General features: G+C 38.6%; 1 protein-coding gene and 1 long non-coding RNA gene across 4 annotated transcripts in view; both read right to left on the reverse strand.

Moving 5' to 3' along the window:
• The window catches only part of NAV2 (neuron navigator 2), a 385,274-nt gene that overhangs the window by 248,171 nt on the left and 120,664 nt on the right, over positions 1-16,439 (reverse strand). The gene's annotated exons all lie outside the window — the stretch shown is intronic.
• LOC135303939 (uncharacterized) lies at positions 4,513-10,577 on the reverse strand. Its single transcript, XR_010365360.1, has 3 exons — positions 10,399-10,577; positions 7,051-7,156; positions 4,513-4,785 (listed from the first exon to the last, which is right to left on the reverse strand). It is a non-coding gene; the product is annotated as an uncharacterized LOC135303939 (long non-coding RNA).

A 16,439-nucleotide genomic window follows, 5' to 3' on the forward strand; every position in this document is an offset into this window, starting at 1 on the left:
AACACTTATTGTTTAAAATGAAAGAGCTCCATGAGACAGAGCAAGCATAGCTAAGAACAGCCATAAATATGCAAGGGTCTCGGCACAACAGAAAAAGGCATGTTTGTTATGTGGCTGTGCTACAGCTCTGGTATAAAGAATAGGCATACATATATATATATATATATACACACACACACATATATATATACATATACATATATACACACACACACACATATATATATATATATATATAAAATAATTTAGACCCTTAAGAACATCTTGCTTTTAAAAATTGCCATGGATGACTAAAGTTCAGCAGTTTTGGAGAGTCTGAGCTGTGCTAACCTACAAGCAGATGGAAGCAGAGCTGGAAGCAGGCTCAGCAGGGTAAGAGAGAGGGAGAATCAATGAGGCAGGTTGCAGAAGAATATTCTAATTTTCCAGCAGCAGAAACATTTTTTAGCATCTTCACAGATGTTGGCAAATTTACACAGCTCATAAGAAATACAAGTTAGGAAATAATCTGGAGCATTTGGAACAGTATTCAGCTCTTGTGTATGGTGCTCATTTCCCTTTGAGTTTGTTCTGTAAAGTTAATGAAGCACTAATGAAGCTGGTTTCCTTTGGCTTTTTGTTTCTTGTAGGAATTGCTGCAATTCAGTAAAATGTGGGCTTCCTTTAACTTATATTTTGCTTGTTTTATGTGGTAGATGCACTGGCAGGTTTAAGAGAGAAGGGGCTCCTACTGCAATTTTTTTTGCTGGCAAAAATAACTAATCATAGAGCTCACCAGGGACATAATGGCCAAAGTAGGCAAAAATATTAAATAAAATAAAACAGATTCAGAAGGTGTGAAGAGGACTTGGGCAAGGATGCTGGACAGGGCAGGCAAGCAGGAGAAAAGACCAAGTCCCACTTCCCTAGATTAGAATGGATGACTTTGGAAGGGATGCAATGTTATAATGAGGAAAGCTAAAGGAGATACACCAAACCCACACTTAACTGATGACTAAAACTCAAAGTGAGTACAGACAAATGTTTTCTAATTCATGTTTATTAATGGGCTAAAATAATTTGTCTCAAAAAATTCTGTCAATTGGACAGCTGGTTTTTTTAAATGGGCCATCATTAACAAAAAAGCATATTTAGTATTATTCTCCAAGCTTTCAGTGGTGAAGATTCTTTCATGCGGCTACAAGAAATGAAGGGGATTCAAAATTTTTGCAATCTTCCTGTGGCTTTGCTACCGACTTATAGTATAAGGCAACAGAAGTTAAATCTTTTCACTCCAGAGCTCCCAAAGCAGTTTTCTTGTCTAAGTCCAATCAACCTCATTTAAAAATCCTGCTGGCTTTGCTTCATTCTCGTTCCCACCAACATTATGTTCATCTGAGACAGAAAAGCAAAATGCAGCTACTCAAGGCACCATAGTGAGCAACAAGGGAAGATTCTGCCTAAACCTCACCAAAATGTCCATGCCCTCACTAACATTTAAAGCATACTCAAAAGGCAATAAACACCTAGTTCAAAAATACGAAACAGCCCAAAATACCAGTCAGCTTGACACAGTCAGCAGGCCAAAAGACAAACTGGTATGGAATGGAAGAAAATCAGTTTGGGATTAAGTTGTATCTTTCTCATAGGAAATATAATTTATTTTTTTTAAATCAATCAAAACAACTTTTCTTTTTTTCACATATATACTAATGATGCTTTCCTATGTTTTTCCTCCTTAAATGGAATGTCCTTTGCATGCACTCACTTTACTGATTTCCTGCAAGCAACCTCCTTCCTACAGTACATTCCTGCTTTCACTTCTCTCCCCCACACGAAATCTCTGTAAAAACTCATCACCTGGATGATTTTGAACCTCACAGACTAGAAACAAAACTATCTTGGCACAGTTGTCCACTGTGCCTACCAGCCAAGATGCCAATTTACCAGGCTCACCCCTTTCTTCCACTGCCTTGCAGGTATTCCCAATTAGAATAAAATCATTTAATTCAGAGCTCTGTGTTAAGTGACTTTCTTGGTTCACTGAGATGTTTTTGACATTCACAGGTAACTGTGTGACCTGGTTCCATTTCTGCACCTCTTCCCAGTCACAACTTTCCAAAGCACATCAAGTGCATTCATTTCCATACATTAACCAGCATCCTCTGGCCAGTATTCTGCCTCCACGAAATTGATTTATTAAAGCTCACTACCAGCAATTTAGTAAAAGGAAGATGTATTTGGGACACAAAGAGGAGAAGCAAATAAGAGCAGAATAATTATTCTGCTTCTTCATCACACCTTTCAAAAAAAATCCCAGAGCATTCATCATACAAAGGACATGTCCTCCCAGCAACAGCGTATTCTTTATACATATGTACACTTATTCCAGACTATAGTTAATTATTTCCCCAGTAAAATTATTTCTTTGCAAATTTAAATAATGGTCACAGCTTGAAATGAAACACATGCATGAAGAATAACTGTACTCTCAGACAACCAGAGCAGATGCTAATATTTCTCATTTGTTATGAAAAAAATGGAAAGTGTATTGCAAAAAAAAATAGAGAAAACTACAGCATTTCTAGATCTCCAAGCCTGAGTAGATGCAGGAAGCCCTGAAACACACAGCTGGGGGGGTATCAGACCACTTTCTTATGACGTATTGAGGTGATGCCTACATTGCAGTTCTTAAAAACAAATTAAACCCAACCCATAAACTCCTCACTCCTGGAAGTCCCACTGCAAATGTAAATCTGGGCAAAGTAAAAGGGAAGCACTTTGTGTGAATTTCAAATTATGTTAAACATTTTTTCTTACAAGTCTCCTTCATACAGGTGCTCACAATTTCACTGCAGTAAGCACAGTCCACGCTAGAAAGCACTGATGATGGTTGCTTAAATACATGTTCTTCCAGCAACTGCAATAAGGGAGTTAATCACAGAATTCAAGTGATTTATGATTCATTTCTGCATCTCAATCTAAGCACTGAAAAGCTTCAGCCCTGATTTTTCTCAACAAATGTGCAATTGGATGCATAAATGAATATTCAGCTGATGAAGTGAACAAAAGCATCTTAGAGACCACCAGACTGCAAATGCAGCTCTGTTTTGGGAGCCAGGGAGTGGCAGATAATGACTTTCTCAGTCTGTGATCACTGGGGAGCATGGGCAAGGCTGGAGATGACACAACACCCATGCCAGGGCCAGCCCAGGGCACAGGTAATCCCCCACAGACCCAAATGCCACTGCATTAAAAACTGCATTAAATCCCCCTGTGTCAGGCACATGGCAGTGCCAGCCCCACACACAGACTGTGATTAACCCAGGACTTCTGATGAAAATGTGCATTTTTAATTAACATCCCAGTGACCTGGCAGAAGTAACAACCATCCTGATATACCGCCGCAAAGCAGGGAGCACTAATGCCACCTCACATATGCTGATGGCAAAATGACAACTTTAAGCGGGAAGATCTGTACAATTATGTCCAAATACAACTAAATATACACTTTCCAATTCCTCCTGGGTTGCACAAAAATGGTTTTTAAACAAAAGCCTGACCAGAGACACTAAAATTCTGCATGATGCACAGTTCTACACAATATTTACACCCTAGAAGAACATGGCAGACATGCAGTGTAGTGAAGGAAAAAGTAGGAAGTGATCTTTATTTAAAAGGCTTGAGATAAAATTATTGCAGCTGTTGAAACAAGGTTTAATTTTATTTCTGTCATGCTGCACTGGATTAAGTAGCTTGGAAGTGTTCACATTACAAGGTTAAAATGCAAATAGCTTGGTCAGGACAGTTTGAGTCTTTGAAGGTGTCAGCTACAAAACTGGGAATATTTTTGTCCCATCAACTCTTCTCCATGTTGTGTCCTTGAGGAATCCCCCAGAACAACACACACTAATGAGCAAAGCAGGATCACTTTGCTTCATGTTGAAAACCAACAGTCTTTTGAATTCTAACAGCATCACACGTAGCTTAGGAGACAACATAATTAATGGGTTTGCCTGCCCTTCAACTTGAAAAACCTTGAGAGTGCAGGTCCAGCCCACACAAAGGGCACAGTCTCTATCATTAGGACTTTTAAAAGCACCTCAGATTAGACACAGATAAAAAATCATCCAATACTATTAGACATTGCAGGAATATTTATAGATATGTGTGCATGTACTGCATCCTTAAACATGTCCCATTTGCCAAAATGGAGAGTTTGAGATTGAGAAAACAGGGTTAGGTTTTATTAGGCTGGTCCAATACATGGGGGCTGGTATGACAACCTGTATTACTGTAACGTGGCTCTTGTAACAGTTTTGGAATGACCCAGCAATTATTAACAACATTCTTTAATTCTTTATTAACATTCTCCAGATGGCCTAAAAGCCTATTTTTAGAAGCATGAAAGCAGATTTTATTTATTTGAACTCACTTCTTCTAGATCTACCTTATTCATTCACCACAAATGAAGGAATCTTTGCTAAGTGATGATATGGATATTAAAAAAAAAGGAAATAAATCAAGCTTGCTCTACATCCTTGTAGTTATTTAGCTTCCTCATTCTCCATGAGTTTCTTAAATGCTGTAACCGCCATTGACTGTCCCTGTTCATTTAAGACTCTTAAACGTGCAGGGAAGGTCAGAGCAAGTAAATTGCAACACCCTTGACTGAAGCACATTGATCAAGGCCAGTTTAGTGCTTGATTAGTTTAGCAGATATAGTGTGGCAGTCAGCATTTCTAAATAAATTATACGATTTCCAGATAGTGATGTATGATTTTCATAAACATGATGACTCAGCATCTGAAAGAGAGGAAAAAAAATCTCAGGAGTTTTAAGAGTTTTAAAGCATAATTTAGCCTGTCTTTTTATTGGATTAAAAATTCCCTAAACAATTGGGTAAAAACCATCTTGAAAGGGCACCAGTAACAATCAGAATGGTTTGGCAGAGACCAAAGATACAAGTTGCATGAAAGCACAAGAGACTGAAGTTTGCAGCACTACTGTGGAAACACATATGCTCTGCTCAAGTATTTGATGTGATGCTATGCTTAGAAACTATTAAAAGATGAAGATCTGAAAAAGACATTTGAAGAGTCACTTTATTTACAAGTGGCAATTTGCTTTTCTTTTGAATAGATAAACTTTAAGATCAGGTGAATTATGAAAAAAAAACCATTGTGGTTTCTAGTTTTATTAGGTATGGTTTTTTTAGTGTTTCCAGTAAATGCATCTCCTGTTACCTGTCACTTTGTGATAGCACACTGCTCTTTGTTATGACAGCCTGACCGCAAGGGATATCTACCTAAAATGCAACCCTTAAAAAAATTTTACATAAAAAACAAAACTTGCTGTAACTTTTGAAAACAGCTGTGTTAGCACTGACAGTCATTCCTGGCTGGGACCAATTTTCCCTACACAGTTTAACAGCTCCTGCATGGAATTTTTGCTTGAACTAAAGACAAAAAAATCCAGCCAGGTTTAGCTGCTCTGCTAGCAAAGCCCCAAACATCAAAGTCCAACAGGGTTCATAAATGGGATTAAACTCCCGCCAAAGATATGGCTGCAGCTGAAGCCACCCATACCAGGTACCAGAATTTTGTTGTGAAGGCTTCAAAAACAGCCAAGAAGAAACCGTTGCCTCATTTGGCACCAGAAAATCCAAAGATTAGGTGAATCCAGAGAGAACTGGGCTTGTATTGCTCTGCTCCTCACATGAGGGCTTGTTTTAATGGGTATTCCCCCTATCCCTGTATCCCCTCAGATCCTCCTATCTCACCAGCCAAAAATCACAGGACGTTGGGGACAGGATGCCCCAGCATCCTTTCATTGAAGGAAGATGCTGTGGTGGGCATGACACACTCATAAGACTTGACTGATTACCCCATCAGAGGCACCAATTATAGTGTTAGGCACCACAGCCTAACAGGAAGAACAGAAACCAGCCAAGATAATTCGCTGAGAATTTATTTGTGGATAATTTAATCTGATAAAAGCCAACATACATTACTCCTTTGTGTCAAACTACCAAAATTATAGATGAGAATGTTATTTAAGAACACAGTATATTCAGGTGCCTTGCTGTGACTGTATGCTACTCATACACAGATGAATTCAACAGAAATTGTTTCTTGATTGCTCCTTAAAACCTTAATATCTCTATTTTTCTGGCAACTACTGCTATTCACTCTGCAAACTTCTGTCCCTTTCTGCTTCTTTGACTTGATCATATAAAAGAAACTGCAACTTTTATACTCAGGTAAAGAAGCAATAATACAGGTAGAGAATTTAATTATTTAATGCGTTTCACAGTGAATTGAGGACACTCACACTGATCCTCCTAAGCCTAGTGCTGTATTTATTCCTTCCCACCTGTAAACCTTTTATCAAAATTTCCAAAGCTTAGTGCACTTGCAATAGTACATGACCAATAACAGAAGGTTAACTTTAAGAAAAGAATAAGCAGAAGTACATCTTGCCTAGGGCTGGATGAATTTGACACCAACACTTTGCAACACCACCAAGTCTGAAGAAGAGTGTGTCCCACTGATGCCTCAGGTTTTAGCTTTTATATTTTTCAGATTCTGTGCTGCTTTAGTGTGTGGATCTGGGCTTCATATAAGGGGATAGTAAGCTCTCAAAAAGTAGGGAGACAAAACAATTCCTTCTCTAGCTGGGGACCCAAGGACAACTGATGCAGATCTCAGGCCCAAGAGCATAAACAACGGCAGAATGAAGAGAGAAAAACAAGAAAGATGGGACTTCATGGGCTGGAGCTGTAATTGGACAATTAGCTCTAATATGCAAATGGACCAGAACTTATAAAAGTGAGATACCCCATGACTAGTGGTCCATTTTTTGGTGGCCATTTTGGGTTCACCTGGAGCAGGCTTTTGTACTGCCCAAGGTGGATCTATTGAGCCTCCTAATAAATCCCTACTTTATTCTTTAGCTTGGTCTAGCTTCTGTTCTAGGTCAGCCTTCACAAGGCATCACCACAGCCTCTGGTCCTCACTTCATCCACTCTTCTCGAAAACAGATGCTTCAAGAAATACTGTCAGGATTTACCTGTGTGCCAGACAGGAATGGCAAACACTGCCCCTGCAGAGTCAGGTGTGGCATTCCTGTGATGGTCAGAAAGGTCCATAGAGAAGAAGGGAGCATTGTCCTCTTTCTGAGGAAGAGAGGAGACCACGATTCAGGAATACATTTGAACACAGGCTCACTTTAAGTAATCCTCAAATACCAATTCAGTTAAGAGGAAGCAAAAGGTGCAGATGTGCTTCACCAAACATGGGTAATATTTCCATCCCAAAGGTCAAGTTTGGACTTTTTCATGCTTTTTAGCTCCATTGATACCAAATGTTTTTTTCAGGCAATTGCTCTTAATAATTTCATACAGTGAAGAGCTGGAATAGAAACTTGGCATATCTGCTAACTTCTGCAAGGTGCCCTTGCTCTTGTAACTGCAGATATCACATTTCTGATACAGTAAAGAAGAAAAAATAATGTTAATAATTAGGAAAAATATCATTAAACCATTACATTTGAGGATTCACTGTCATTTGACAGGACATTCTTCAGCAGATTATTAAAATCTAAGGGATTTTCCAGGCACTTGAGGTGAAGACTTTTTCTCATACCAAGTTTTAGGAATGGGAATAAACCTAAAAATCACACCTAGAAATTTACAAAACTGTGAGCTTTTGGTTGCAGTATTCGATAGAGAGGTTTGCTTTTATAAAAATACATTTAATTCAAATCTAGAGGCAAACCATCAATATTGAAGTTTCTCAGTGCCTGGGTTTTGATCAGATACAAGTTTTGATCACTGTCTTTTGTCAGACATGGAACTTACACACTGAAAGATGACATTTTACAAGAAAATCTGACCAGATATTAAGTGCGCTAAGTGGATTTTGCCTACAAGTCAACAAGTCATAATTTAGAAAAAATAGATCAAATATTACAAGCAGTAAAAACATGGTTTTAAACTATTCAGATTTCTTCAACTCATAGAGAGAAACACAATGTAGTTTTCCACTTGGGGAGGTCAAAGCTTCACTTATCCTAATGACTGTCACTGTTCTGCCTCCTGTTCTGAAGAATATAAGAGCTGCTACAGCTTTCCACCTAGCAAGTGATGGGCTTCAGATAATCTCAACCCCTTTAAAAAAGTTATGATTTACCAAAAAACAGAAAACAGTCTCGTTCAGAGACAAAAAAGAAAGACCCACATAAAACCCTCAAACCTGCAGCAGCCCATCCCTTCATACAGATGACTAAGCATCAAGGAGTCAGCATTGCAGACCTGGTGGATCTGCTCTCTCCTTATCAACACCCAATACCTGGATGCCCCAGGATTCCAGATAAGCCTCAGGGAACATCAAGATAAGAAAACAATTCTCTTTCTCCCTAGAAAGCCTGTTATCTTGCCACAGAAAGCAAAAGGTTCACCATGGACACCTACATATAAAATTTTAACTGGGTGGAGAATTGAAAATTCAAGAAACACATCTGAGTATTTACATCTGTATATACACACACAGTGTATATGTATCTTGGAACAGATTTGTAAATGTTTCCACTGTGTACTGCTTGTAAAATTTCAGGGTTTGGAAAAGTGCCCTGGCTGCTATGTCACTGCCTCTGCTGCCAGGGTAAGAAGGGGGCTAATAAAATAAGCATTAGCAGGAGGGCACAGTGTGAAAAACAAGTTTGGTAGAAAGAAGCTGCCCTCAGGTTTAATGTTCTTCGGTATCAACCTCAAAAGGAAATGAGTGGGGAAGAGGAGAGAAGAGGAAAGGAACAGCAGGTGGCTTGAAAAATGATGTAGTCAGACCGATGACAACTTTTCACAACAAAGACATCACAACTAGAAATAGAGATGCTGAAAGCCCAACTTACATTTTATTGAACATCTGCTGTGAAAGATGTTCTTCCAGCACAATTAAGATAAATTTTTAGAAGGCAATTTTTAATTAAAAGACTATAAAACTCACGAAGTCTAAAACTTGAGTAAGGCTTATTCCATGTTTTGATTTTTGTCACATTTATCCTCATAAGAGTTTTCAAAAATGTACCATGTAAGTAGCTGTGCAGATGCCGGAGGCAGCACTGGAGGTTACCTCCATTTCAGGGAGGATTATGGTTGTGAAGAGGTCATCAGTATCTCTTTAGCCCCCCCACCCCACATGGCATTGTCTTTTCCCAAAAACATTAGAAACCACAGTTTCCAAGCTTCCAAACTTTCCAAGTTTCCACACTGTGTGGAGCACTGCAAAGTGCTCTGCTTGTGCTGGGTGGAAGTTGTAACAGCCCCTGATTCTCACCTGGGCAGTGAAGTTAAAAAAGGCTTTAGGAAATTACTGGCAGGAGGTTATTCCGGCAAATAACAGAAAACTCCAGTTCCTGTCATAAGGACAGTACAGCTTCATCTTCCATTCATCCCAAATGTGTTAAAAAACATTTTTGTCCTCAGCTACACAAGCAAATTGTGACACTGGAGACCAGGCAGTTATTATGAAAAAGATCCTTAATTCAAATAAACAAGATAGAAATGAGTCTTTAAAGCTTCTAAATTGTTTGTGATAATAACTATGTGCCTGTACAAGTTCATTTCATTTAAAAAAAATATTGGACAAATGAGTAGAGTTGCACAAGAAAGCAAACATTATCCAACACATGTACAGAGGCCTATCAGAAAATTTTCCTTTGCTTTTCTACACCCACTCATGTGCAGTTAACTTTGTTTTCTTTTTTAGGGAGGAGAAAACAGCTACAGAGATAGCATTAATCTTTGCTTGACTAATTCCAGATCTGTAGATGACCTCTGTACACACTTGCAGTTAAAACTAGCATACAAATTCCACTGGAGAAGCATTAACACAGTAATTTTACAGAGATTTATACACCAAAATAAAACCAGAGAAAAACCATTGGAAAAAGGACTTCTATAAAACAAAGTTGCTTCACTGTGTCTGCAGTACAAGAGGATGTACACTAACACAGAGATGGGGACATTAAAGCCTATTTCATCCAGTGATAATGTGCATTTGCAAAGCATTATAAAATCAGAGAGCTGATGGCTCAAATCTGGAAAAACAGTAACACTTGCACCACAGCAGTTTGCACATGGGTCACTACCACACTTCACTTTCCTGCAGATCATGAGACTTCAAAGGTCCCATGTTAAACCAGCAACTACACCTTTAATTCTTTGTTCTCCCATCACCTGGGCCAGCACAAGCATCACCCACAGAACAGATCCTGTTTCCTCAGCCCCTTGCTCCTGCCCTGTGTCATTCCCACATCACACCAGCACATAGAGAGCCAGGTGGCAAATGAGAGTGGCTAACTCAGCTGAGGAAAGACCAAAACACAAAAATCCAGCAATTTCTCTTGAATTACTGTTACCTTGTGTCAGTTCCTCATCCCAGGTCAATGCTCAGCTGCAGATACTCTCATTCTGGTAAGGTGGAGGAGGCAACAGGAATGTGAACAGGCTGCCAGGGAAGGTGGAACTGTTTCTCTTGGCAACACGAGCTTATGCCAGTTAAGAGCAACTATTATTTAAGGCCATAATAATTGCAAGATAAAGTATCTTTTGAGATGTATTTGTTTGGTTTCCTACTTTCACTTTAGCCAAAAAGAATAGAAAAGTCAAATTTTAGTTTAAAAATAACCCACTGGAATCCTCTGAGTTACTTTAAAATCCAATGTTATTCTTTCAGTCAATCACCATCAAGTGTCCCATGCAGCTTCCTTGGTAGGATACCTTCAGGAAGAACAGCCAATCTTCTCAACTGCTTTTTAAGCTGGAAAAGTTACTTCAATACTGAAAGGGACCCTTCATACCACAGGAAGTACGAAAGCCATGTCTCGGGACTGTTAACTGTAACTGGAGGAAAGGATTCTTCTGGCATCAGAGCAGTGGCAGGAACCAATGTCAGACTTATCCTGAATGGGACTACAAAACAGATTAACGAGGTTCTTTATGTTCTCTGTGTCTCATGCACATTTATTCTGGGTGTTGCAATTCTACATCACTGCAACCACTGATAGCTACCTACCTCCAGCTGAAGCAGTTGCCTTTGGAAGTAAAGAAATTAATGTTTTCACAGGCCAAAAATTCTTAAAATTCTCCTCAGGAACACAATTCATTATAGAGTCACTTTTAAAGGCACGTATCAGTCTGAAAAACTATTTACTCAGCTTTCTGACCCTAATATTTCCCTTGCAGGCATGTATGCAAGAGCCAGTCCCCTGCAGCCATACAGGCACTGGGACCTAAGGTCATCATGATGTATTTCCAGCTGCCCTCAGCAATGGGCACATGGGCTGAACTGCCACAGCAGTGAACAAACCTCATGCTGAGCAGCAAAGACAGATATTTTGCTTCCTCACATTCATGGAGGCTTTTTGAGATGGCAGTAACTGGGAGGTGAAGTAATCATCTAGTCTCAATCACAATCAAGAGTGACATTAGTGACTTAAAAAAACCCTGAATTCCAGTAGAGATGAACAAGAACAGTATCTGCCAAACTTTTCCCACTTCCAGTTGCTTTTCTTGCCGAAGTTTTCCAAGGATTCTAGTTCTCAGAGGTGACAAGTTATTTGTGCAGAGTAACAAATGTTTCTCACTAATAAAGAGGCAAATACTTATCTCTTGCAGTGACAATACTGCATACCAGTGAGCCACAGTCACAAAAACAAAGAAGCATTTGAGTTTGGCAGACCTGGGATCTTGTGTGACCTAATCAAACTCTACCATCAGCAAACCCTTAAGAAGAACATAGGTCTGACACAAGCGTACCACCAGTCCAAGGCCAAGAATTCAGTGGGTTTTTAGCCCGAGTAAAACACTTGTGTACAACAAGGCATCAGCTCTCACATGAAATACACACCCCTGTCCCTGGCAGAAGGACAGTGGAAAGCTAGTAACCTGAAAAATATAGAAGAAAAAAAAAAGATTAAAAATTCAGGAAGAAATTACTGAATCCTTCAAGAAATTGTCTGCCTCCACAAATGCTACTACCTGCAGAGCAAACATATTTTTCATGTTTTTGTGATCCCAGTGCCTCACCCGAACATTCTGTGACTAGTGGGCGTCTGGAAAATCTGTCCTGTGTATTCACTATACACAGAAACAGCACAGCATGTGGAGAGGTCTGATAACTGCAATAACTCCAGTGTTTACCTTTTAGCTTGCTTTTAAAAACCATTTCAGTCTTCCATTAGATAATTACAGGTTTCATATTCTCACTTTCAAGGTTTATTTTCAAAACACTTCTGTCACTAAAGAAATTCTAGGTTATCTACTTGCCAAAAGCAATTTAGGGACTTTCACATGACAGCAGTGAAGCACAGGAAGTATTCCCTTCTTGCATATGAAATAGTGGTATTTAACTACTTTTTCCTCTCAATATTGTAAAAGTAAGCATGTAAATCAACCTGCTATTTTAGAACTAGTGAGAAAGTGCCTTACTGTTGTAATGATGTTCACCTAAAGTACACTCAAGGTAAATGAGAGATTTTGCACATTCACTACAAGGGTTCATGAAAACATGCATGGTGCTAATAAAAGTAGATAACAAGGTACAGAGCTATTAGAAACAATGTTAGATTTAAAAAATGCATCGGAGACACAGGACAAAATTTATTCTTTTTGTCAAGATGTTTAAGGAGCAACACTAAGATACTTGGTTAGTTTTCTCCCTCTCTCATCCTTTATCATAAAATACCAGAAATTTTAAGTCAATATACTCTTTTTTTTCCTAGAAACCTTCTTAACAGAAACCTTCCCCAAAAAGCCTTGAGAGAATTGATTACATTCAAACTGAACTGCTTCCATACTCATCCAACCTTTCAAACTGCTCTTCATATACTAACATTAAATAGGAGAAAATCCCTCAATTAAAAGAGATATCCAAAGACCGTATCAAGTCTCAGATAACTTTTTAGGTTTTTTTTTAAATAGAAGATAAATTTTACCTTAGGATACATGTATTAACAAACAGAAAACTTGTTAAAACCCATTTTCAAATAGGGAGAAGGCTGAACATTTCTTGTTAAAAGGACAAGAATGTTCCAGATCAACAACTAGTTTTAAAAATAAACCCCAGGATATTTCTAAAGACATGTTTAGGTTGATCACTTCTGTCTAATCCATGATAAATCAAATGCAAACCTGTTGGGGTTTGTGTTCACAGTATGAAATGGCCAGCTCATGGCTTTGATGGGAGACTCAGACCCAGGAAGCTTGCATGAATGTCCGAGAGCCCACCTCAAGAGGATTACATTAGACAAGTTCAATAACCATCAGTTAAAATACCCAGTCTGGCAGAGCAGGACAGCTCTACCTTGGAACTATTATTAATTTTTGAGGTGATGCAAAACTAAACATGCTGCTCTGAAAAAGCCTGTAATTAAGCAGGCAGAAATAATTTTTCACTATCTGGCTCCTTTTCAAAGCACACGTCATTCTTTTGTTCCTCCTGCAGCATATTCTCATGGCAGCAGCAACCATGCTGATCCTAGGCATTAATTACTGTTTACGAGAATGGAAAGGAGGAGGGCAAAGAGAATGGAGAGAGCAAAGAAAACAACACTACACATTTCCACAAAACACCTCATGGTGATATTTGAAAAAGCAGCTTACAAACATCTACCTACACAGTGCTTGTTGGAGGATTTATCTGCTCCTTTTAAGAATCTAACCTTGTAACAATGATCTTTAGCTGCTCAGACTAAAGAAGATACTGGCATCAGAATCTATTTTTAGTTACAAAAAAAAAATAAATCATGGCTAAACCAATATACACATATATCAATTTACAGAAACCATTTGCCTGGCTTATTTTGAAAATGCCCCAGAGAGGTCTGTTATTAATCTAAATTAAGATCTATTTCTACACAAGAAAGAATAATTAAAATTAGTCTGGGTATTAATGAGTTTCCAGGGTAGCCTCTCCAGGTGCAAGTGACAATTTTTAGACATGTAATGACAAGATACTTAATGCACACAACAAGGGGAGTCACAGATTCCTACCATGATCTTGTAATCATGAGCTACATGCTAGAGGTTTTCACATGAAGAAGGTGGAATCTGTGGAGTTGTCTTTTTTTAAGCGTATTAATAGCTCAGTAATTATTAGTGCAGAATAGTAATTACTCAATCACTCACTAAGTCCAATTCGAAAGATCCCCACAGCAGCCAATGTTATTCCACCCTCAGAATTGCTATTTAACTTGTATTGACCAATACTGTCTTTGAGATGAAGGTTGGAATCAGGACTGGGAAAAAAATTATTATTTGAAGAACATAAAAATTTGATGTGTTTGGCACTCAAAAGAGAACAGAATGATCCGAGGCCCCACAGGGTGGGATTTATGCTATCACTGTTTGTGTTCCATATTCGGCTGATGCTCAGAACCACATCTGCCTGAGCCAGCTGAAGTTCAAAGCTGAAAGCCTTGGCTAACAATCTCAGGTACAATAATATAGTAATACAGCTATATATGTGTTCTAAATTGGATCTGCCTCACGCTTAACCAGCTCAGAGCAGGTGCAAAACAAGACAAAGGTCATCTCTGAAAAATCAATACAGAACTAAGTTATTTATACAGATGGTTACAAAGAAGATTTATTGACCTTTTTCAGTAGAGGAGAACTGAAATTTTAGTGTCCATGTTAAATTACCACATTTCAGCACAGCCTTTAGGTTTCCAAACTATACAAAAGCATACATGCAGTTATTATACATATGTCTCCATGCTATGGTTATGTAACTTGACTGTAATGAGAGAAACCATTGGCACAAGAAGAAACTGGGGAATCCAGAGTATCTAGGAGAAAAATCTGAAGGAAATATCATCCAAAATTCTTTCACATCTCCAGCTGCTTTTTAAGGGACACTATAGTCCAGAATCTGGATTGAAAAAGAAACACAGATCTTGCATAATGTCTGTGTATAAATATTTCAGAATTTGTTCCTGCCTGTAGTATCCTAAATAGCATCCCAAGTCCCAGATACTATATGCATACATGTATAAAAGCACAGATGTGTGTGATCACAGGCAGCCTTTAAATTGAATCAAATAGAAGCTTTATACTTTCTTGTACAGCCTGGCTTGTTCCTGTCTCAATTTCCACCCATCCTGGGGTTTAGCAGAAAGATGTGTGAGCTCTTGGTCGCTCTTGAACTGACACCTCTTGGTCTTGCCAGGCTCCTTCGTTTCATCTTCAGGAAATTTAGCCAAGTTTATGGATAACACCAGAGTAACACAGCTTGCAAGGCAGGTGACAAGGGCTGTGAATTTACATCACAAGACAGCAACAGGAAATTCTGCATTTCCTTACAATTTTTTTATCTATATATCTCAGTACTTTTCATCTGAAACAGATTCTAACACAACATCACCACAGCATAAAGCAGCACTTGATTTACAAGCTGTATTCCTGTGATGTGACACCCATCAAGGAAAAAAAAGACACATTTTCTAGGATCAACAGAACAGTTAATAAGAGCATAAATTACAAAAACATTCATCTAAGCAAGCTAATCTATCATGCTAATCTTGAAGCATTAAGTGTAAAATACAACACTTAAAGTGGCCAAGAATGTCAAACACGCACATTGATAATCTTTGAACCAGTCTTACTTACTATGCCAGATCCAACTCTGCCAGTTTTCCATCAACCATAAAACATAGATAGAAACTTAAATAATTATGACATACAGAAAAGATCATATTATTTGTGTGTTGATAGATTATATATTAGCATAGGAATAGGTTTGAGGAGTAAAAATTTCTGATGGAAAGAATTCAAATTCAAAACAATTTGTATCTACTCCAGACTTCTAAATCACTTGAAGCTGGTAAACACTGTTACCAGCAGTACAAAGATACCATAAGGCTTTGTTCTGAGGTACTAAAACCTGCTATTGTGAGAAAACACCAAGTTGATCCAAGAAAACGGACTTCAGAAAACAGAAAAAGTCAGCATTTTCCTTCACAAGGTACAAAATCCTAGAAAAGATAGGATGTAGACCAATACTGTGGAAGAAACTGATTTTTTGTAAATGGTATTTGCTTTCCAGTCTTCCTCTATGTTATGTATACGATGGTAATTTGTGCTGATAGAATATGGATATAAGAATAAAATATAAAACTTTAAAATCACACCAGCAAGGAAGAAGGGGATTGCTTCACAAGGTGGTGAAACCACAGCTGGCAGCTGAGGAGGAGGAGGTGTGTCATTAACATTAAAAGTGGACTTAGCCCTCACAGGAGATGGGCGTTCTCACTGGTATGAACGAGAGATGATGGCCATGGAGATGTTCATCTCAGATGGAGGGGACCATCAAGGACATACATCTGAATGCGGGGTTCCAGGAACTGGAGACAGATACACATCAGTTCCTGGACAAGGTTTCGTCCAGCGCAGGACAGAG

The sequence above is a fragment of the Passer domesticus genome, chromosome 6 (genome assembly GCF_036417665.1).
Source record: "Passer domesticus isolate bPasDom1 chromosome 6, bPasDom1.hap1, whole genome shotgun sequence".
NCBI lineage: Eukaryota > Metazoa > Chordata > Aves > Passeriformes > Passeridae > Passer > Passer domesticus.